The sequence below is a fragment of the Macaca mulatta genome, chromosome 9 (genome assembly GCF_049350105.2).
Source record: "Macaca mulatta isolate MMU2019108-1 chromosome 9, T2T-MMU8v2.0, whole genome shotgun sequence".
Lineage (NCBI taxonomy): Eukaryota > Metazoa > Chordata > Mammalia > Primates > Cercopithecidae > Macaca > Macaca mulatta.
In genome coordinates this window covers 10001778-10025664 of record NC_133414.1, presented here as the reverse complement: position 1 = coordinate 10025664, position 23887 = coordinate 10001778, and the positions used below count along the sequence as shown (strand labels likewise).

The following is a 23887-nucleotide window of genomic DNA, read 5'->3' as shown; positions in this document are numbered from 1 at the left end:
TAGAACTTAGGAAGTTGGTTTACAAAATTACTAGCAGCACCGTAATTCTATTCCCATCCTTCATGTTTGACCTGCCCACATTTTTCAATCCACCCCCTTCCTAAAATTCACCTGTTATTGTTTACCTGACACCAGGTGTTTGTAAGATTCCTCAGATGTAATATGCAAACCTCCGGCAGGGTGAAAGATGTTTCAAAGATTTTAGAACTGTGTTCCTAAGTTGTTTCATTCATATGGCCCACATATCTGAAGAGCGCTTTAGAGATGTGATCTCAGGCACTTGAAAACACAATAACCAACCCAGAACCAGCCCTAAGGCTAATGTCTAGCCTTTTTCTTTTTCTTTTTTTGTTTGGTTTTTTTTTTTTTTTTTTTTTTTTTTTTTTTTTTTTTTTGAGACGGAGTGTCACTCTGTCGCCCAGGCTGGAGTACAGTGGTGCAATCTCGGATCACTGCAACCTCCGCCTCCTGGGTTCAAGCAATTCTCCAGCCTCAGTCCCCCAAGTAGCTGGGACTACAGGTGCCCGCCACCACGCCTGGCTACTTTTTGTATTTGTAGTAGAGACAGGGATTCTCCATATCGTTCAGATTGGTCTCAAACTCCTGACCTTGTGATCCACCCACCTTAGCTTCCCAAAGTGCTGGGATTACAGGCATAAGCCACCGCGCCCGTCCTGATGTCTAGTTTTTAAGAGGTCCATGCACAGCCCGAGAAGCAGGAGAAAATAATGCCATAGACTATATTAATTATTTGCTTAGAAGTGGCAATATTAGAGTGGAAAGATACACGTTGGTTCTATTCACTGTACTGAATAAATTAGGCAGTATTGAAAAAAAAATACTGTGCTTCTTTATCTCAGGCACTATTATCTACTGCACTATAATTTGGTGTAGTAGCAAGAGCACTCCATTTGGAGGCTGAAGATCTGAGCTTTATTTCAATTTTGCCACCAATTAAACATCTGCCATTTGAGCAAGTTCCATTCCACGTGTGGACATCCGTTTCTCCACTGCAATATGAGACACACAGATTATATGGACATGCATTCAGCTGTGAACCTCAGACTTGTTACCAAGTGCTCCTTAAAAAAGATTTAGGGACCAAAAAAAAGGAGCTTCTCCGCTCCTTCTGGAATCTCCGCCTGGTTCAGCCTACCTGCCTCCACTCCTGTCTCCACCATATCCATCAGGGTGACCCAGAAGTCCTACAAAGTGTCCACCTCTGGCCCCCAGACCTTCAGCAGCCACTCCTACACAAGTGGGCCCAGTGCCCGCATCAGCTCCTCGAGCTTCTCCCCAGTGGGTATCAGCAGCTTCCAGGGAGGGCTGGGGGGAGTCTATGGCAGGGCCAGTGGCATGGGAGGCATCCCTGCCGTCACAGTCAACCAGAGCCAGCTGAGCCCCCTTAATCTGGAGGTGGTCCCCAATATCCAGGCCGTGCACACCCTGGAGAAGGAACAGATCATGACCCTCAACAAGTTTGCCTCCATCATCGACAAGGTACGGTTCCTGGAGCAGCAAAACAAGATGCCGGAGACCAGGTGGAACCTCCTGCAGTAGCAGAAGACAGCTCAGAGCAACAAGCACAACATGTTTGAGAGCTCCATCAACAACCTTAGGCGGCAGCTGGAGACTCTGGGCCAGGAGAAGCTGAAGCTGGAGGCGGAGCTTGGCAACATGCAGGGGCTGGTGGAGGACTTCAAGAACAAGTATGAGGATGAGATCAATAAGCATACAGAGATGGAGAATGAATTTGTCCTCATCAAGAAGAATGTGGATGAAGCTTATGTGAGCAAGGTAGAGCTGGAGTCTCGCCTGGAAGGGCTGACTGACGAGATCAACTTCCTCAGGCTACTGTATGAAGAGGAGATCCGGGAGCTGCAGTCCCAGATTTCGGACACGTCTGTAGTGCTGTCCATGGACAACAGCCCCTCCCTGGACATGGAAAGCATCACCGCTGAGGTCAAGACGCAGTACGAGGAGATCGCCAGCCGCAGCCGGGCTGAGGCTGAGAGCATGGACCTGATCAAGCATGAGGAGCTGCAGACCCTGGCTGGGAAGCACGGGGGTCACCTGCGGAGTACAAAGACTGAGCTCTCCGAAATGAACCGGAACATCAGCTGGCCCCAGGCTGACACTGAAGGCCTCAAAGGCCAGAAGGCTTCCCTGGAGGCCAGCATCGCAAATGCAGAGCAACGTGGGGAGCTGGCTGTTAAGGAGGCCAACACCAAGGTGTCCCAGCTGGAGGCCGCCCTGCAGCGGGTCCGGGAGGACGTGGCGCGGCAGCTGCGTGAGCGACAGGAGCTGATGAACGAACGTCACGCTGGCCCTGGACATGGAGATCGTCACCTATAGGAAGCTGCTGGAGGCCAGGAGAGCCGGCTGGAGTCTGGGATGCAGAACATGAGTATCCATAGAAAGACCACCAGCGACTATGCAGGTGGTCTGAGCTCAGCCTATGGGGGCCTCACAAGCCCGGGCCTCAGCCACGGCCTGGGCTCCAGCTTTGGCTCTGGTGCGGGCTCCAGCTCCTTCAGCCGCACCAGCTCGGCGAGGGACGTGGTTATGAAGAAGATCGAGACCCGCGATGGGAAGCTGGTGTCCGAGTCCTCTGACGTCCTGCCCATGTGAAGGGCTGCGGCAGCCGCTCCCAGCCTGCCCCTCCTGCGGCTGCCCCAGAGCCAGGGAGGGAGGCCGCTGGGAGACCCACCCGAGGCTCAGCCCACCCGCCGGGGAGTTTACTGCCTGGTCACCCCCCTTGCCCATGCCTCGAGCTACAAAACAATTCAATTGCTTCCCCACCGCTCCCCACCCAGCCCCAAAATAAAACCTCAGCTAGCTCTGGGGGAGGGGGGAAAGAAAAAAAAAAAGAAAAAAAAATTATGTGGCCAGAGATTTTGAGAATTACAGTGTTGCACACATATGTACGCTTGCTCAGAGATTCACAATAAACTTTAGCATACCAAATGCCTCCATGAGACATTCTAATAAAGCTTTACAAGGAACACCAATTTAACTGTTTTGTGTTTCCCAAATATATTTTACCAAGAATCCTGTGTGTGTTCTAAACAGCTTGGGCAGCACTGGACAAGATTTCCTAAGGGCCTTCCAGCTCTAATTGGTCCTGGTCGAGTTTGTCAGGTTTGTTTATCAGGGTCCTAGAAGACCAACCTGGGCAACAGAGCAAGACCCCATCTGTACAAAGAACTTAAAAAATTAACTAATCATGGTGGTGCGCCCTTGTAGTCCCAGCTACTTAGGAGGCTGAGGCAAGAGGATCATTGAAGCCCAGGAGTTCTAGGCTACAGTAGCTGGGGTCCCACCAATGTACTCCAGCTGGTGCAATAAAGCAAGACTGTCTCCAAAAAAAAAAGCAAAGGGGAACTCAGAAACCAGACAGCCTGGGTTCATATCCATAGTTTTCTACTATGTAGCTTTGCAACCTTAATCATGTAAATTTAATTTATCTGTACTTTAGTTCCTTCATCTATGAAATGGAGACAATAATATCATCTGTTTCATAGAGTCATTGTAAGAATTGAATGTGTTAATGCAACATATAAAATGCTTAGCAGATTACGTAGCAGCTTGTAAGTGCCGTGCGTGTTAACATTTGCAATATCCAAAACACTTATCTGGTGCAACAGCCTAAGAGAAGAAAGAGTGAATGAAAAAAACTGGCATTTGCTGGGGACCTACTACTAGTTTTCATGCCAGATGCTTTACATATGTAATCTCATTAAATCTCCACCGTAAAACTAAGATCAAAATATAGTTTTTCATTTTACAGGTGAATAAAATAAAGCTCTGAAGTGTTCAAGAATCTGCCTGATATCACATGAAAAAATATTAAGACAAAAAAATGAGTCTCAGATTCAGGCATCCCTGACTTCAAAACTTAAGTTCGTTCTAACATATCACACTGCCTTCAAGAGTGAAAAGTAATAAACTTTATACCATTTTATAGATGAAGAGCGAGGCATATAAACTAAAATATTTCTCAGGATCACACAGTAAGATTTGAATTAGAAAATAATCTACATCATGTCATTCACCTCTATAATGTATTTATTACTGCACCCTAAAAGCAAAAGGACATATGAAAAGGGAAAAAGAACATATCTCTTAATTTTGATCAGGCTACAGCTTTTAAAATTTAGATTATTTTGTCTTTTAATTAAGCATCTCCTGCATGTATTATGTCACATTTTGCAGAAATTTCGGTCTTCCCTACCTGACTCAGATTATGTTTTTAGAGAAGCATAGGTCTGAGGTAGACATTTAAAGGTCAAATTAATTCTACTGCCTCCAGAAAGAATAGGATCAAAATAATTCTCAAATGATAATCCCTTACCCTATTCTACTTTTAAATATTCAGAGAGAAAAATTCTGTGACTTTGGTTTTTAAAAATTCAAATATTAACGATATATTTAAAATGTCATAGTAGGCAAGGACCTTTGAGACATTTGTGAAAATAAAAACACATTAATCAAAAAAATAAAATGAGAAAAAAAACACAATAAGAAGATGAATTGATGTACTATGATGGAGTATAGTATTGTGCTTTAAGAATTTCAGGACTCAGGACTTGGGGGAGTAATTTATTGGATATTAATCTTCCGTCTTAGCAGGCAAGGCACAACTTTACTTAGATATGTCTGCTGCATCTAAAGTTTTAAAATATGGGGTCAAAAATATATCCCTGCCACATATCCCATCCTGCTATTCTGCTTGGTTCATCTTATCGCTAAAACTGGTTTTTTACAGCAATGTCAAAGACGATAGAGCTTAGAGAGATTTCCATTTTGCAAGTAAAAAAGGGCAGACAGGTGGTGCAACAGCCTGCAGTGTGCTCAGAGGGTGCAGCTAGCTGCCGAAATCCCAGCATCAGAGCCTGTCCGGGGATCACGGGGCATCTTATTGATCAGGCAACTTGCAAAGAACCAAAGGGATGCATGGGCGATGTGTCAGCACCTGAATTCTGCATTTGGGATCAGTGAGTGAGAGAAGGGATAGGGACAGGCACTCTTGATTTGGCGGAAAGAAAACAATCTCTTTCTTTGGGAGTTTATCATAATGTGAAATGTATACAGTGGGTAACAGAGAACGTATTTAAACCTATAGAGCAGATAAAGGAAGTATATCTGCATAACCTGAGTGGAACCTCCAACAGTTTAGATTTAGAAGAGGGGTGCAGAACTACAGGGCATTCTTTGGAAGTCCTGTTCCACCCTTTTTCTTGGTTTGCAGATATGCATTCATTAGGATGTGTGGGCTGTCCCCCTATAATTGCAAAACAGTGCCTACCTAGAAAAGGAACATGTTTTAGCCAAGTTTGTTCTTTGGAAGCTAGGTCTCCATTCTCAGAGAACCACTATTTATTGCAGTGTCATAGAAACTGACTTACCAAAATGCAAAAAAAAAAAAAAAAGAGAGAGAGAGAAAATTCCTAAGATACTGAGATGTTTGTGATGCAAATTCAAAAAGAATTCTTGGCTCTGGCAATTCCTGCCCTTCTGCCTAAGGTTATAATTAAAGGCAAATGTAAAGCAAGGTGTTGGTTGCTGGGAGAACAATGTGCTAGAAGGACGTTCTGCAATCTTGTTTACTGCATGCAATGTTCAGGGTCTTTCCAGAAGCTCAACCTCAAAGGTCCAGTTGAATGAAAGTGAAGAGGATGGGAGTTCTGCTTGCATTTTTCCTAGTGCTTGTTTCTTACCAGTCTTATCTCTGGTGTAAAATGGCCATATCCATCACTGGAGAGAAATATTTCCTATTTGTCTGAGCAAAGAGGAACTCATATTTATAAATTGCCAAACAGAAATAACCATTCTGAATTTACCCAGGCATTGAAGAGTAAGAGGAGCTAGGAGTATTGATTTCCTAGGCTCTGTCCTTTAAGAAAATCTAGTGCGTGTCATTGTGTTTGTTTTCATTATCTTAGGTTCTAAAATACCCTGTACACCCCTCAGATCATCCACTTCATTTTTTTCAACTTTGAACTCACTCTTAAGATTCCTAAGCATAAGGCCAGGAGCAGTGGCTCACGCATGTTATCTTAGCACTTTGGGAGGCTGAAGCAGGTGGATTACCTGAGGTCAGGAGATCCAGACCAGCCTGGCCAACATGGTGAAACCCCGTCTTTACTAAAAATACTAAACTTAACCGGGCATGGTGGCGGGAACCTATAATCCCAGCTACTAGGGAGGCTGAGGCAGGAGAATCACTTGAACACAGGAAGCAGAGGTTGCAGTGAGCCAAGAAGCCTGGGCAAAATAGCAAAACTCTGTCTTAAATAAATAAAGAAATAAATAAATAGAAAAGAAAAGAAAAAAAAAATTCCTAAGCACAAACCCTGCTACTCTTAAAATACCACTTCCAATCATTGCAGCACTTCCTGACTCCTTTTAACAACAACAAAACGTACCAGGGCGGTAGTCAATCAAAGAATACGTATATTAAAGGATGAGCTAGGTGTTAATAAATTTCTCTAATTTCTCCTATCTGTGTACACAAGGGCCAGGCTTTTGAGTCATTTGTCAGTTTTCTTGCTTGGGTTTTGTGGTTTTGAGACAGAGTCTCACTCTTTCACATAGACCGGAGTGCAGTGGCACAATCACAGCTCACTGAAGCTTCAACCTCCTGGACTCAAGTGATCCTCTCACTTCAGCCTCCCCAGTAGCTAGGACTACAGGCAAATGCCACCACGTCTGGCTCATTTTTGTATTTCTTGTAGACATAGGATTCCGCCATGTTGTCCAGGCTGGTCTTAAACCCCTGGGCTCGAGTGATCCTCCTATCTTGGCCTTCCAAAGTACGGGGCTTAGTGGTGTGAGCCATGGCACCTGGCCTTTGTCAGTTAAATAGTGCTGTTTCAGGGTCACACACACGCGCGCGTGCACACACACACACACACAACCCTGCCCCAAATCTCTCTCTCTCTCTCCAGGTTTCTAAATAGGTATGCAATACAGAACTCTCCAAAACACCCCTTTTAGCATGCAGATATGTTTTTCCCCTAGAGGGGCTGCATTTAGCCCATTACTGAGCATTAGTTCAGATTAGCTTCTCAGATTAGCAGAGTTTCGCCCTGAGGAAAAGGCACATCGGACAGGTGAATTTCACTTCTGAAATTAACCTTCCTGTACTTCAGTGTCTTCCCATTCTCACCTATAAAATGGGAATTATAAAAGGATTCTTTCATTGGGCTATTAAGAGAATAAATTAAACCTATGTGAAGTACTTGGAAGAGAGCGTGGCATGTGCAGACTAAGTGTTAGCTATTGTCAGCGTCAAGAAGCAATAACTAACCACATGTTCCCAATTTTTAAACCACACACCCCTATGGACAAAGGTTGAAAGAATATACAATGAAAGTTAATGAACGTCTCTTAATGGTGGAAATGATGATTGCTTCTTTTAAGTATTTCTTCCTTACGCATTTTCCTAAATTTCTTACAATGAATAAGATTAGTTTGACCAAAACAACTTATAAAAGGCTAATTAAGGCTTTATATAAAAGGATGATGATTTGTATCTTATTTATAATGACAAAAATAAATTGGAAACAGAAAAGTTTCTATTAATAGAGATTTGTTTAATAAAGTATGATTCACTCATGTAATAGAATTATGCACCTACAATTTTAAAACATATCATTGAAAAGTGTTTATTGGCATAAGAAAACACTCATAATAGGGTATATAAATTTTTTTAATGCTAAATAAAATGCAATGTCTAGTTTACCATAATATATTTTTGTACAACATAAAAACTATATAAAATATTAAAATGTATATATTCCAAAATTGTTAACCACGATGAAGTTGACATCACAGGATTGCAGGTATTCTTAATTTCTTTTGTATATTTTTTTATAAATTTTCCAAATCTTCAATAAAAAATGTCTATAGCTTTTAAAATGGAAGACAAGAGCAAATATTATAGAAATAAATACTCACGGCTGTAATCCCAGTATTTTGGGAGGCCGAGGCGGGTGGATCACTTGAGGCCAGGGATTCAAGACCAGCCTGGCCAACATGGCAAAAACCCATCTCTACTAAAAATACAAAAAATTAGTCAGTCGTGGTGGTATGTGCCTGTAGTCCCAGCTACTCGGGAGGCTGAGGCAAAAGAATTGCTTGAACCCAGGAGGCAGAGGTTGCAGTGAGTTGAGATTGTGCCACTGCACTCCAGCCTGGGTGGCAGAGGGAGACTCTATCTCAAAAAATAAATAAATAAATAGATTAATCTTCAGCATTTTGGTCAGTAGACTAAAGTAGAGAAGTTGAGATTCTGGCAAATAATTGATAAATAGAAAAAAAGCTTGTTGCTCTCAATGCTGTTTCTCTACCCATAGTTGGCACCAACCAACTCCCACACTGGATATATAAGGACGAAGGAAGTATACAAACTAAGAAAGGAAACTTTTGGAAGAAATTGCGAGATGCTGGTCAAGAGACTAGAGCTGAGCCTTAAGTTCCAGAGGAGAATTTTCCTACATCCGTACACGACAAACACAGAAGAGCAAACACAACACAGTCTACTACTCAGTTTATGACCTATGGCCAATCAAATACATGCATCCAAATCAAAAGCACCAAATGAACTCTTCCGCCAATTCTCACGATTTCTGTGGAATTTAAAGAGTGAAATCAGAGAAAAATAAAGAAAAAATAACCGTATTGAATAGTAAGACAGCAAGTGGCTCCAGGGTCATGAATAAACCCAGAACTGCCAGTCCCTGGTGGCCACTTTAGTGGCAGAGAACAGGAGGGCAAGATCATCCCCAAAGACCTGCCCTTTGGTGCTCCTTGCATCCTCTGCCCCTCATTTAATAAACGTGGACATGTTAAAATACTAGGAATCGAATGTGTTGACTTTCCAAGAGACAGTGGCATTTTTCTAAGTAGTGCTCAGTTTACAAGAAATCTTAACGCCATGCAACAAATTGCTAATGATGGCATTCAAAAGTTAAAAATGATCACAGCGATCTAAGTCATGAACATGGAGAGTAGAAGGATGGCTACCAGAAGCTGAGAAGGGTAGTGGGGTGGGGGAGAAGGTGGGGACAGTTAATGGGTACAAAGAAAAACAGAAACAATGAATGCAACCTACTATTTGATAGCACAGCAGGATGACTCTAGTCAATAATAACCTTATGATGCATTTTCAAATAGTTAAAATAGTATAATTAGATTATTTATAACCCAAAGAATAAATGCTTGAGGAGAGGGGCTTGCCACTGTCCATGATGTGATCATTACACACTGCATACCCGTATCAAAACATCTCATGTACTCCATAAATATATACACTTACTAGGTACCCACAAACATTTAAAAATTAAATAAAAATTTTGGCCTGGAGCCGTGGCTAACACCTGTAATCCCAACTCTTTGGGAGGCCGAGGCAGGTGAATCACTTGAGGCCAGGAGTTTGAGAGCAGCCTGGCCAAAATGGCAAAACCCTGTCTCTACTAAAAATATACAAATTAGCCAGGAGTTGTGGTGCGCACCTGTAGTCCCAGTCACTGGGGAGGCTGAGGCACAAGGATTGCTTAAATCCAGGAGGTTGGGGTTGCAGTGAGCTGAGATCATGTCACTGCACTCCAGCCTGGGTGACAGAGAGAGACTCTGCCACAAAAAATAAATAAAATATAAAATAAAATAAATAAAATAAAAATGTTAAAAGTCAAAGATGGAAAGGGCAAAATTAACTTTCCCAGGACTCTTTGAATCAAGCGACAGGTTTCAGTCCCAATTATCATTGAACCTCTGTCTTACAGACACTTCTCCATGTTAGTCTGCCTGTGTGCGCCTGTGTGTTGCCTATTCTTCAAAATGCAAACAGGAGGGAAGACTGTGGGTTTGTGAGAGGAAATATTATAGGTTCCTATCAGCCCTGAGTTGGAATCTAGACCCCTCCTTTTCTTCCTGGCTCACTTTTAGCAAGTTGCTGAACATCCGTGCCTCTCAGTTACCTCCTCTGTAATACAAGGACTATCAAGCCCAGTGCTGATGCTAGACACGGAATGGCAAGCACCTGAAATAAGGGTTAGCACATAGCAAGCATCCAATCCTTGGTGCAGTCAGGAATTAAACTGCAGAAAAGTAAAAACATCTTTCTCAGCGTCCTACAACATGTCTCAGTTTGGTACTTTACTCCTGGGAATTTTCTAGTTCAAATGGACCTTTGGAATTAAAAGGGTACAATCTGCATTTAGGGTGCCTTCCAGTCCTCTAAACAATTCTCCTTCCTAACCACCAGAGTCTCCTGTGCTGAAATCGTGCTGAAGCCCAGGACCAGCAGGGAGTCCCCTTACCAAGATCACCTCCTAGAAAAATTTGAGTCAAATAGCACATGACCCCATATTTAAAAATGACAGTGGCCTTAGAAACAAAGCTCACTGATGTAGGGAACACTTACTCCATCTCTAGTATTTCAATTGCTTTGAGAAACAAGGTACTAAAAGTATGTTTTTCTTCTGTTTTAAAGCGTAATACATTTAATCCAGGAGTCCAAATGAACATCATTTGTCCAATTAAACAGATGTTCTCAAAATCTAAAATACTGCTGGTCACAGTGTTACAACTTAAAATAGACACTCAGGCTAACCTTCTAGGCCCCCAGGTTTCTAGCGGGGCTTTCGTTTGCAGAGTTGATTTCTACAAGTAGCAATGGCTTTCATCGACATTTCCCCACTGTGTGTCTTCACGGTCAACATTCCTGTGCACCTTGCAAATCCAAACACTCCATCCGGATACTTTTGTCACCTACAGAAAACACAAAAGCATTTCTCAAAGTAACAGAACTCCACTGCTTTGCAAACTTCCTATTTCACAGGACTGAGAGGGAGAGGGAGAGGGAGAGAAAGGAGATAAAAGAAAGAAAGAAAGAAAGAAAAGTACACCGAGTTCCTCTGAAGCCCCCTCCTGACATTTCCAGACTTATTAGCCAGTTTTCACACTGACTTCAATCAACCTCTTTAATCCTCTAAGGAAAGAGCATTTTTAATTCACCGATTGGCTGATAAGCTTGAAGCCAAAAAATGATTTACACGTAGATGAATTGTGCTTACAAGATGGAACTTCGAGCATTAGAAGCGGATCTGAATTTCCTATCTGTCATTTTATTTGCCACATTCATTTTTTCTCTGCCATTACCCTTGCTGATTGTGATCTTTCAGCGCTATTGGGCCCCTGCTTCCACAGTTTTTAATCTGCCTTTAATCCCATAGATTTTAAATATTCCCAGCACCGAGAGACTGGAGGCAATTAACTGCCCTTCTGATGCGCTTCTTATCAGTTGCCTCCTTGTATCTCTCAGAAGCAGCCTCAAGACACTTCCGGGCTGACAAATACTACCAGCATTTCAGATGAAGCATCCACTGCAAATGGGAATGTGAAGTCCAGCTGTGCACGCTGACGCTGAGCGATCGCAGTCGTTTTTTGGAGGAAGAAATTGGGAAGAGAAGGCTGGGGAGACAGGCACTGGGTGCCAGAGCCCCCGGTGTGCAGGCTCAGAAACAATGCCCTTGTAATGGCTTTTTGGACTTGGGAGAAAAATAAATAAATAAATAAAGGTGCATTGTCTAATCTGTTTAATCTTACTGCTGTTTTTAACTAGAAAATCATTTTCAGCTCTCTGGCTTTAACGAGGGATTCAGAGGGGCTGTCAAAAGCAGACATCAGGTAGCATAAGCTATCTGAATCTGGCTCACGCCTCCTCTCTGGACCTGATTTAGTTTTGCACCCGTTTTAAATGGGTCACCGTGCAAATCTGCCCACTGCGTTTCCCCACCGCTAGTTGAGAAATTTCTCACACCTTTAAACTGATGTTCGTTCAAACCTGAGCAAATTTAGATTTTCAAACAGAACTTTACACCTCAATTTCTGCATTCTAGGCTAAGGTGCTCTGAGGATCACTATGGACCCTAATCAAGGTGACACAACCCGGTCATCACGAAAGAAAACAGTAATTGTCATTAAAATGCACATGTCCGTTCACTACACTTACATACGCTCTAAAAAAAGGCCAGCTTCCCACTTCAGAGCCTACCCAGGGCCCTGAGGGGAACCATCCCAGATACAGGAGGAACTTCTTTTGGCCTCTCATTGAGGATAAGTCATCTTGACTCTATCACCTATTCCTGGTTAAAAGTTTGAGCCTAGTGCTTTTTTGGAACTTAGTGTTAAAATAAAAAAAAAAAATTAAAATTATAATCCAAAAGATGGAGAGAAAGGCCCTCCTTTCACCCACTGGACATCTCCACTTCTCAGAACACCGAGTGACTGGTTCTCTTCCTTAGACAACCAATCTCCTAAGCAGACATATCTGATAACAATTTGACTTCCAAATGATCAAGCTATTTGGTCTTTTCATAAGAAAGCTGTGTGTACTGTTTTCTATTGTCTCGCTGTGTATGCGAACGCATACATTTCTTGTAAATTCTTCTTACCATCAGGTCAGATTGCCATTAGTTCACCCAATGTTGAGTGCCTTTGTCGGTAATTCCCTCTACCACAAATTCAGCCACACTCATTTCAGTTTATGCTGACATCTCTCCTCATAGCTGTGCCATGAGTTTTCTTGTGCAGGAGCAAATGTAATCTTCCCTCTGTGGGGAAAAAATGATATAAGTCTCTGACTTTACTCAATTTAAGGGTTGGCCCCCAAATCTAACCATGTTTTCTTTGGGTGAAAAATAGGTATTAAATAAGTAGGCCATCATGTATCCAAGAAGAGTTCTCTATCTTTTGGAGGCTGCTCTATATCTTTTGGAAACAAAAATTATAGAGGGCGATGTCAACCAGGGAGAGAGGAGGTGGCAGGGGAGACAAACAATGCATTAAGTGCATGTGGTTAATTGATTGGCTGCACTTTCTGTACTAAAAGAAAAATGCAAGCTCTTTCATTCAACCTCTGCCGTGAACCAAGCACATTGTAAATGGACGGATGTTACCGTGTGGCATTGCAATGTTGAGAGGTTGTTTATAAACAACGCCCAGCAACATAAACAAGGGAACATCAAGACAAGCAAGTGATGAGGGAGAGGCCACAACTTTGTTATATAACAGGAGGAACACTGGGTAGCAGCTCTCGCTGTGTTGTTTTGCTGTGACTTGCAGCTTTGCTTAAGCATTTTAAAGATTCTTGCAGGTCTTTTTCAAGCTGCCAGCTCTAGCCTACGAATTATGGTAATGTGCCACTTCTGAGCCCTCGGCAGGATTTGCAACAGAGAAATCACATCAGCCTATGCTGATTAGCAATTCCATTCCATCCAGAGATTTATATAAAAAAACTATCTTACATTTTGCTTTTTAATAAGAATGATCGCTATCTCAAATTGAGTCCCAGCAAATTTTAATAAAGGCCCAAGGTTGAGTGGCATTTTGCATGCTGATTTAGCTGTGATTGCTAGCTTTTGATGAGCTCTACCCTGGCATGTATAGCTCTCCTCAGAGCAGGTTTAAAGACCAGGGGTAAGGAAAAGGATAAAAATAAAAACTTCCAACTAAAATTTGAGGTCTTTTCTTTCTGTGATTGATTACTGAATAAATACCAACATGCCTCTTTGGATTCAACCTAAGAGTGAAATTCCCTACAGTTAAACAGCTGTTTTTTTTTTTTTTGTTTTGTTTTTAATGGCTTTTCATATACCAACCTGTCAAAATATGTTAACTTTGATGACTGCAATTATTATTTTTAAAAGATGTTATCCATCTATTTATCTATCTTCCACCCTGATATTTCTTCTTAAATCACATGCAGAGCCACAAACAAGTAACATTTTGGTTTCCTGATAAGTAAAATGTCAATCAAGAAATATCTCTTGAGAGGTAGAGTTCTCCTTTGTTGAAATAGAAGGCACACTAACTAGTCTGAACAGGAAAACTGGAGGTAAACTGAGACTTTTAGCCTATGTCAACAGTTGGAAAAGACTTCTCCAAGAAGGCAAAGAATATTTGGGCACGGTCTCTATGGTTGTTTCAAGTGTTTTATGTATCTTAAAAAACTAACATGTCAATGATTATAGTTTTATGGGATGGTGTTAATCTTTGTTGTTAGACACCATTTATCTCTGTTGTCACTGATTTCATTGTTATGTAGATCTGCCTACTATAATTCTACACTACCATGAAGATCACCTCAAGCAGTTAAGCGAACATCCTATTCAAGCTTGCCTGCCTACCGAAGAAAGGAAGATGTGATTGGCCAACACAAAGCAGAATTCAAATTATGCCGAAGAACACAAATGTGATTTGGTTCATTGGCTGAAATTCACCAAATTCCACCCAACAGATAGGCCAAGAGTTTCCAAAACAGAGATTCTGACTAAGAAAAAATAAAAAGACTGCAGCTAAATCACAGAAATAACTAAATCTCAAAATGCATACAACCTTTTTTAACAGAATTTTAGCAGTAAGAAAGTACTGTTCTAATAGCCAAGCACTTCTTGGTTACGGCATTTTTGCCACAGAAATCCTTGTTTGGTTTTCCTTTTTTTTAGGGGAAAATAGAAAAATGAGGTAACATAATAATGTTACCTCATCAGAAAAGAATCACATGAATTATATTACATGAAAACTTAGCTAGTCAGTATTGTCAAGAAATTTTCCAGATAATTAAAGCCTATCCCTTTACATGTCTTTGTTATTTTGCATTAGAAATATTCCTTATAACTATTTTACATTTGTGTACTTTCTTAAACAAAACAAAATCTACACTATTTAATCATTTTTGTTTCAGTTGCTCTAATGGACATTTTTGTGATACACTAAATATTCTAGATACATTTATAAATAATAAATAATAACACAAATATTAGATATTATTATTTACCTTTTCAATAAATAATGTATTGAACATCGATGATAAGCCAAAACCACTGCTTAGTTCTGGAAAATACAGTGATAAACAAGACATAAATCTGTGCTCAGGTAGCTTACCATCTACCCGAGGTAGATAGTAATAACACAAAGTGGCCAGTACTATGACAAGGGTATATGTTGGGCACTACGGAGAAACACTGTCTGATGAGAAGGTGCTTAGGACAGGATTCCTAGTGATATAACCTCAAAGCTGAGTCCTGAAAGATAAAAAATAGGCTAGGTGCAGTGGCTCATGACTGTAATCCCAACATTTTGAGACTTCACGGTGAGAGAACGACTTGAGGCCAGGAGTTCAAGACCAGCCTGGGAAATATAGTGAGATCCCATCTCTACAAAAAAAAATAATAATTACCCAGGCATGGTGGTGTGTCTGTCGTCCTAGCTACTGGGAAGGCTGAGGTGGGAGGATCACTTGAGCCTAGGAGGTCGAGGCTGTGGTGAGCAATGAACACACAACTGCACTCCAGCCTCAGTGAAAAAGCAAGACCCTGCCAAAAAATAAATAAATAAATAGGGATGAATACTAGTTAGCTAAGTTAAAAAATGGTTGAGATCCTGGGGTTACAGAAAGTGGGAACACCAATAAATCCTAACAGCTGTAAGTAGCAGGCTGGTGGGAACTTTCCACAGTTTTCAAAGAATTCAACAAATATTTATGAGCATCTGCTATGCACCAGCTACCTTTCCAGCTGCTGGGGTTTACTTATGCACAATAAATCTAACCCTAGCCTCATGACCTCATGAACTCTACATTTTAGTAATGGGAGCACAAAATTGAAGAAATAAAGAAAAAAGAAGAAAGAAAAAGGAAGGAAGGGAGGGAGGAAGGAAGGAAGGAAGGAAGAGAAAGAAAGAAAGAAAGAAAGAAAGAAAGAAAGAAAGAAAGAAAGAAAGAGAGAGAGAGAGAGAGAGAGAGAGAGAGAAAGAAAGAAAGGAAGGAAGAAAGAAAGAAAGAAAGAAAGAAAGAAAGAAAGAAAGAAAGAAAGAAAGAAAGAAAGAAAACAAAGAGAAAGAGAGGAAGGGAGGAAAGAAGGAAGGAGGGAAGGAAGGAAGGAAGGAAACAAGAAAGAAAGAAAGAGAAAGGAGGGAGGGAAGGAAGGAAGGAGAGAGAGAAAGAGAAGAAAGAAAGAAAGAAAAGAAAGAAAGAATGAAAGAAAGAAAAGAAAGAAAGAAAGAAAACAAAGAAAGAGAAAGAGAGGAAGGGAGGAAAGAAGGAAGGAGGGAAGGAAGGAAGGAAGGAAACAAGAAAGAAAGAAAGAGAAAGGAGGGAGGGAGGGAAGGAAGGAAGGAGAGAGAGAAAGAGAAGAAAGGAAAGAAAGAAAGAAAAGAAAGAAAGAATGAAAGAAAGAAAAGAAAGAATGAAAGAAAGAAAGAAAGAAAAAAAGAAAGAAAGAAAGAAAGAAAGAAAGAAGCAGGAGAAGAAAAATAAGAAGAAAGAAAATAAGCAATGCTACATAAAACAGAGTAAGTATTACAGAGACAATTAACTAAAGAGGTGAGTATTATCTTAGATTGTGATATGTTTGGCTCTGTGTCCCCACCCAAATCTCATCAGGAATTGTAATCCCTATGTGTTGAGGGAGGTACCTCATAGGAGGTATTCGGATCTTGGGGACGGTTTCCCCCATGCTGTTCTCATGATAGTGAGGGAGTTCTCACAATATCTGATGGGTTTAAAGTGGCAGTTTCTCCTGCACTCTCTCTGTTTCCTGCTGCCTTGTGAAGAAGGTGCCTGCTTCCCTTTCACCTTCTGCCGGGATTGTAAGTTTCCTGAGGCCTCCCCAGCCATGCATAACTGAGTCAATTAAACCTCTTTTGTTTATAAGTTACCCAGTCTCAGGTAGTATCTTTATAGTCATGTGAAAACTGACTAATGCAGGTTGAATGACAAGAAAAGATCTAAGAGATTTAATCCAGGAAATTGGTAACAACTAGAGAATGTTAAAAGTGACCAGATTTCCATTTCAGAAATTTTCCACAGCTGCTCTGAGAAGACTGATTTGGAAAAGAGTAAGACTGAAAAGAGGGAAACCAGGTAGGAAACTGTCACCCTGCCCTAGGTGAGAAAGGAAGTGATCTGCATTGAGATAGTGGTCGCCAGCCGAGGTGGGGGCGCCATGGAAAGGACTCAAGGATGACCCTACAGGAGCTACTGAGGAAGTAGAACTGACAGGATAAGATCATGAATCATGGAAACTCAAGGGCAGCCCTAAAGCTTTGGCTTGGGCAATAGTTGGAGAGCACCACGACACTCCAAGCAGGTGTGAGGGAAGCCAGGACTGGCTTTCAGTTTTGATCCCACTGAGTGTGAGTGTTAGTGCGAGTGTGAATATGAGTGTGAGTCAGCATGAGCATGATGTGGGAAAGCCACATGGATATAACACATGTGTAGTTGGGGAAGTAAATGGGAAGCTCACTGGAAAGGTCTAGAAACATCTTCCCTGGTGCTAAAAGGTGTAAATTTCTTTGTTTCCTGTTTATCTCTCCTTCCTCAATGTCAGCTGCCACCTCTATGTAAATTCAGCCCACAGCCTGCCTTTAATTTAAGCTCTTTCTTCTGCAGGATACCCTCTTTTATACATCATTTGATGGGGGTATTTGATAGGTAAATATACCAATCAAAATTGTAACCCTTCAGGGAAGGACTTAAACGTAGAAAACAAAAACAAAATAATAAGAGAACAGAGGTTCTTTAGGGTTTTATTGTGGGAGGAAAGAACTTATCAACAATAAAAGCAAAGAAAAAAAATAAGGGTATTTTGATTTAATTAATCAATTAGCATATAAGATGATAATAATCAATAATTGATATTAATAAATCAATCATTAATATTAATAAATAATATGCAATATATAATATATGATAATGATTAACATATAATGTAATTAATTTCACTAAAAACAAAAGAGGGGCCAAAGGAAACAGTTATGAGATATTACTTTCACCCATTGGATTCCTCAAAAGTTAAAGGAATGATTAAGAAAACAACAACAGGCCGGGCGCGGTGGCTCAAGCCTGTAATCCCAGCACTTTGGGAGGCCGAGACGGGCGGATCACGAGGTCAGGAGATGGAGACCATCCTGGCTAACACAGTGAAACCTCGTCTCTACTAAAAGATACAAAAAACTAGCCGGGCGAGGTGGCGGGCGCCTGTAGTCCCAGCTACTCGGGAGGCTGAGGGAGGAGAATGGCGTGAACCTGGGAGGTGGAGCTTGCAGTGAGCCGAGATGGTGCCACTGCACTCCAGCCTGGGCGACAGAGCGAGACTCCGCCTCAAAAAAAAAAAAAAAAAGAAAACAACAACAACCTCCTATGTTGAGAAAGGTGAAATGAAGCAGAACCTTTGTACACTGCTAGTAGGAATGTAAATTTATAGCAATTTTAGAAGGGAATTTGGTAAATGTATCTAGTCAGTCTTGAAAGATGCTTTTTAGTTATTCCAAGAACTTGACCTAAGGAATCAGTAATGTACATAAATCTTTATGTATAAGGATGTTCATTGCAGCTTTGTTTATATTAGAAAAAATGTAACATTCCATTAATAGGCAATTTCTTAAATCAATTACAATACATAAGATGGAATCACATAATGCATTAAAATGCCACTTAAAAATATTTAACAATGCAAGGAGGAGAGCTTGTGGTATATTCACATTTTTAACACAATACTTATTGATTACAGAAAAAATGAAAATAGAAACCAAAATCATCCCTAAAACATATCACGTGGATAGCCATTTTATATACTATTTGATCTCCTGCCTCTGTTCAAATAATGTCTTACTGTGACTAGATGCCAAAAAGATATTTGGTTAAAATTAATATCTATTTCTAATTTCACATATGAATAGAATAAAAATTCTTTAATATACTTAATAGTGAAATATTAAAGAGATCTTTAACATACTTAATAGTGAAATATTAAAGAAATCTTTATTGAAGTAGCTATTAATATTTTTCTGAAAGTTTGAGACAAGGAAATTGGATAAGAGATATGCATATTGCTGAAAAGATAAAATTATTATTTAGAGATATATCTCACTACCCAAAATCAACTCAAAAAGCATTAGACAAAATTAAAAAGCTTAGTAAGATGAGTGTAAAGCTTAGTAAAAATACATGCCAGTTAAAAATTACCAAAAGAAAATAATAATAATAATGCAATAGAGATGGGACCTTGCAATGTTGCCCAGGCTGGTCTCAAACTCTTGAATTGAAGCAATCCTCCCACATTGATCTCCCCAAGTGCTGGGATTCCAGGCATGAGCTTCTACACCCAGCCGAGAAAGAATTTTCCATTCACAACAGCAACTTCAGATACAACATATTCATAAAATAAATAAATAACAGACAAATATTCCAATGGTAAAATGGACAAAAAGCGTGAGCAGCCAATTTGTAAAGAAGAAACATAATTGCCTAACATATATGTAAAGAGTATTGGATATCACCAACAGAAATATAAAAAATAAAACTATAATTAGATATTATTTATCTCTATCCAATTAAAGTATCATTTGAATATTTAAAAAACTGATAGTTGTTAATATTGAAAGAGAATGTGGAAATTGACAACAATACAGAAACAAAGGGCATATAATAAAGTAATAAAATCATTTTAGAAAGCACTTTTTGCAATGTTTTAAGTATACATTCCTTACAATAAATATGAATTAATTTTTAATCAGAAATCAATAAATACCACACAATTCACCTGTCTTTACTGAGACTTCCAAAAGAATAGGTTTTCTCCAAACTTTGAACTCCCAGTGATTTTTCCTTCCTTTCAGCACTTAATTTAGTCTTGTTTTGTAGATATTTACATCTTGTCTTTCTCGTCAAACAGTGTGTTATTTAACTTTGTATATTCAACACTTAGAAAGTACTTTGCACACAGTAGGTACTTATTTAATGTTCCAGAATTGAATTCCAAGTTTTTAAAAAAATTGTATTTAAAAATAATCTAATTTTTGTAACCAAGAAATAAAAATGTATTATAATTTATGCAAGATTTTGATAAAGAACACACTTTTTCAAACAAACAAACTCAGCATTAATCACTCTTTCTAACATTTGTCATATTTAATAGATTTCAGCAATTTAAAAACTATATACTGTGACCCAAACGTTAGCACATGCCACACACACAAATATAGCCTTCATAAAATATGTGTGTATGTATAATATAGAATCCATATGTATACGTATTAGAACTATACTTGTAATTGACCCAACTGGTAACATTATGTGGAAATGATATATTTTCAAGTGCTAACTTAGCAGTTAGAAGTCTTTATAAATTTAAAATACTCACCTACTCATAATTGCTACATTAGATGATGTTGGTGTCGATGGACTCCCAAGAAGATTTTGTTGCTTAACCTTCTCCCTTCAGGCAATTAAGGTATTATTTGGCTCATTTTGTAGATAATAAAACCAAGGTCAATAGAGGGGACATGACTCCCCCAAGATTATTCAATTAGTTAACAGGAAACTTAGAACTGAAATCAAAAATCGAATTCTCTACCCACTAAACCATGAAGAATCTGAAACACTCACTTGCCAAGTGCAGAAAATAAAAATATACAGCCAGGTGCGGTGGTTCACACCTGTAATCCTAGCACTTTGGGAGGCCAAGGAGGGCAGATCACTTGAGGTCAGGAGTTCGAGACCAGCCTGGCCAACATGGTGAAATGCCATCTGTACTAAAAATACAAAAAAAAAAAAAAAATAGCTGGGTATGGTAGTGTGTGCTTATAATCCCAGCTACTTGGGAGGCTGAAGTAGTGGAATCACTTGAACCCAGGAGACGAAGGTTGCAGTGAGCTGAGATTGTGCCACTGCACTCCAGCTTGGGCAACAGAGCAAGACTCTGTAAAAAAAGAAAGGAGGGGCAGAGAGAGAGAGAGAGAGAGAGAAAAGAGAAAGGAAGGGAAGGGAAAGGAGAAAAACTATAATACACATACTTAGTGTTGGTTTCTTTTTCTAAGCTTAATAAACTGTGTATATGTATTTGTAGGTATGTGAGAGAGAGAAATGCCAGGGACATTAATAAGGAAATAGAGAACATCGGGAACGAGAGACAAAGATGATTCTCGAGTTTATCATCTGGGTTCCTTGAGAATGATCATTACCTCACATTATCCAGAAAACTATTTGGAGAACTGAACATGTGAAATCAGAAGTCACCTGAACAGATCTAAAAAATTCTGTAGGAAAAGAGTATACAGAGTAAATGAGAGGCTGGATGCAGTGGCTCACGCCTGTAATCCCAGCACTTTGGGAGGCCGAGGTGGGTGGATCACGAGGTCGAGAGACCATCCTGGCCAACATGGTGAAACCACGTCTCTACTAAAAATACAAAACTTAGCTGGGCGTGGTGGTGCATACCTGTAATCCCAGCTACTTGAGAGACTGAGGCAGGAGAATCGCTTGAACCCAGAGGTGGAGATTGCAGTGAGCTGAGATTGTGCCACTGTACTCCAGCCTGGGCGACAGAGTGAAACTCTGTCTGAAAAAAAAAAAAAAAAGTAAATGAGAAAATTGCAAGATCTGGAGGTCTGGGAGCAGATGGATACAGGGGTATGATGGTTTGAGCTGTGACTTCAACCTGTCCTGCCACCCCCCCCCCAAAAAAAAAAGAAGAGAAGAAAAAGATGTATACAGTCAATCCGGTTCTCTTTCTAAAGAATATGAACTGAGGACAGGGAAGGTGGCTCATGCCTGTTATACCAAGACTTTGGGAGGCTGAGGTAAGAGGATTGCTTGAGACCAGGAGTTGGACATCAACCTGGGCAACAGGCTGAGATCCCATCTCTACAAAAATTACAAAATATTAGTTGGGCATGATGGTGTAAGCGTGTAGTCCTAGCTTCTCAGGAGACAAAGCCAACAGTTATCATATAGAGAAGTCTTGATAGGACTTTTCTAATCAGCAAATATGAAGAAAGAGAATCTTGAAGCCCAGAAGATTTGAGGATGGGAATAACAATATCACATAAGAGATTCAGTTAAATCTGTGAGAGAGACAGAGATTGTTGCTGCCTCAGTCCCTCTAGTTTTTCCAGCCTATTTCTAGTCCATGTTTCCCAATAACGTACACAGTTGAAACTAAGACACGTAGACTTACCCAAAATGGAAGTCAGTCTCTATTTTTTAAAAATGAAGGGTCAATACTGACTTGGAAAATAAATTAGACATAGAGTGGTCATTGGTAAGGAATGAAGCAAAGGGATTCCAGAGGTCATGCGATTATGAAACGACAGGGAATATGTTTTCTACCTTATACTTTCAGTGTTTCCTGGTTTTTACAATACACGTATATTGTAACTTTTAAATTCAATACATTTAATTCCAAGAAAAGAAGTGGCATAGAGGACACAGAAGCCAATGTAATAAACTGGAAGCCTAACCAAAAAAATACATTAATTAATTAAATAGAGAGATAAGGAAGGACTGAGGAGGGAGTAGGCTCAAAGCAAACTTTTTTTGGCATGGAAAGATGTACAATGATCTGAGAGCAGATGGGGAGGAGTTAAGGGACAAGAGAATTGAAAGAAAGAAAATTCTTGCCCCAGTATGTGATGTTCCCCTCCCTGTGTCCATGTTTTCTCTTTGTTCAACTCCCTCTTATGAGTGAGAACATGTGGTGTTTGGTTTTCTGTTCCTGTGTTAGTTTGTTGAGGATGATGAGTTTTAGCTTCATCCATGTCCCTGCAAAGGACATGACCTCATTCTTTCTTATGGCTGCACTTGAACCTGGGGGGCGGAGGTTGCGGTGAGCTGAGATCATGCCACTGCACTCCAGCCTAGGTGACAGAGTGAGACTCTGTCTTAAAAAAAAAAAAAAAAAGAAAAGGAAAGAAAAAGAAAGAAAGAAAGAAAGAAAGAGAGAGAGAGAAAGAAAGAAAGAAAGAAAGAAAGAAAGAAAGAAAGAAAGAAAGAAAGAAAGAAAGAAAGAAAGAAAGAAAAGAAAAGAAAGAAGGAAGGAAAAGAAAAAGAAAAACAAAGAAGGCAGGTGAGTCACACACACGCACGGAAGATGGAGAAATTTTAGATATCAATGGAGGATGTGAGGAATAAACAACAGATGATCACCAGGCTGCTCTCAAAGCCCAGTTACAGTTGATTCTAAATAGGATCACATCTGTACCTTTCTGGGGCCTGACCCCAGAGCCAATATATCCAGCAGGCACAGAGCTGACTGCCTAAAATAATGTTAGGGGTCTAGAAAAATGCTTTAATTCTTTTTAAGATCAGAGGATAAAAACAAAGTTTTAGGGTAGAAGATTAGATTTATCTTATACCAAAGCAGTCATAAAATAAATCTTTAAACTATTTTAATGTAGGAAGAGACCCATGAAGGTGAAAGTGCCTAGGGCCCGTGGAGTGATGAGAATATACGTTCTCAGGGCATCAGAAGGCAAAGTCAGTGGTCGAGGTGATCAAGGGATAAAGTTAGTATATGCAAAGGAAAAGAAGATGAAGGATGCTAGATTTTTAATGAGGGTACAGTATTATCCAAGTGGCTGTCGGTGTGGATTCTGAGGCAGATAGACCTAGTCCAGAGAGAATAACTGCTAGGGGACAAGATTGAGAAGAAGCAAAAAAGATTCATTGGTACAGAGCCATGGAAGAGATAATCATGAAAGGGCTGTATTTGGAGATGGGAGCATCAGATGCAAGATTTGAGAAGTTGGGAGGCACCTTAAGATAATGAGGGCTAAGGACACTCACTGGTAGAAGCCAAATATTCAGCATGACAAGGTTAAGAGAGGAAAAGGAACGGTGAGGTCTAGGAGTAAACAGTAGGTAAATAAGGAATCCAGGAGGTCTCAGAATTTGGGAGCACCAAATCAAGTATTCCCAAATCAGCCCTCTTATGTTGATATTGCAAAATTAAGCCTTTGTGTAACAAGGGGAAGAAAACTGAACTAGGAGGCAGATGACCCAGTTCCAGGTTCCATTTACCACTCATGCATTGCAAGTTGG

General features: G+C 40.2%; 1 pseudogene; it reads left to right on the top strand.

The window, feature by feature from the left end:
- Window positions 1–1591: 1591 nt before the first annotated feature.
- LOC722644 (keratin, type II cytoskeletal 8 pseudogene) lies at window positions 1592–2713 on the top strand (annotated as a pseudogene).
- The last annotated feature ends 21174 nt before the right edge of the window (window positions 2714–23887 follow it).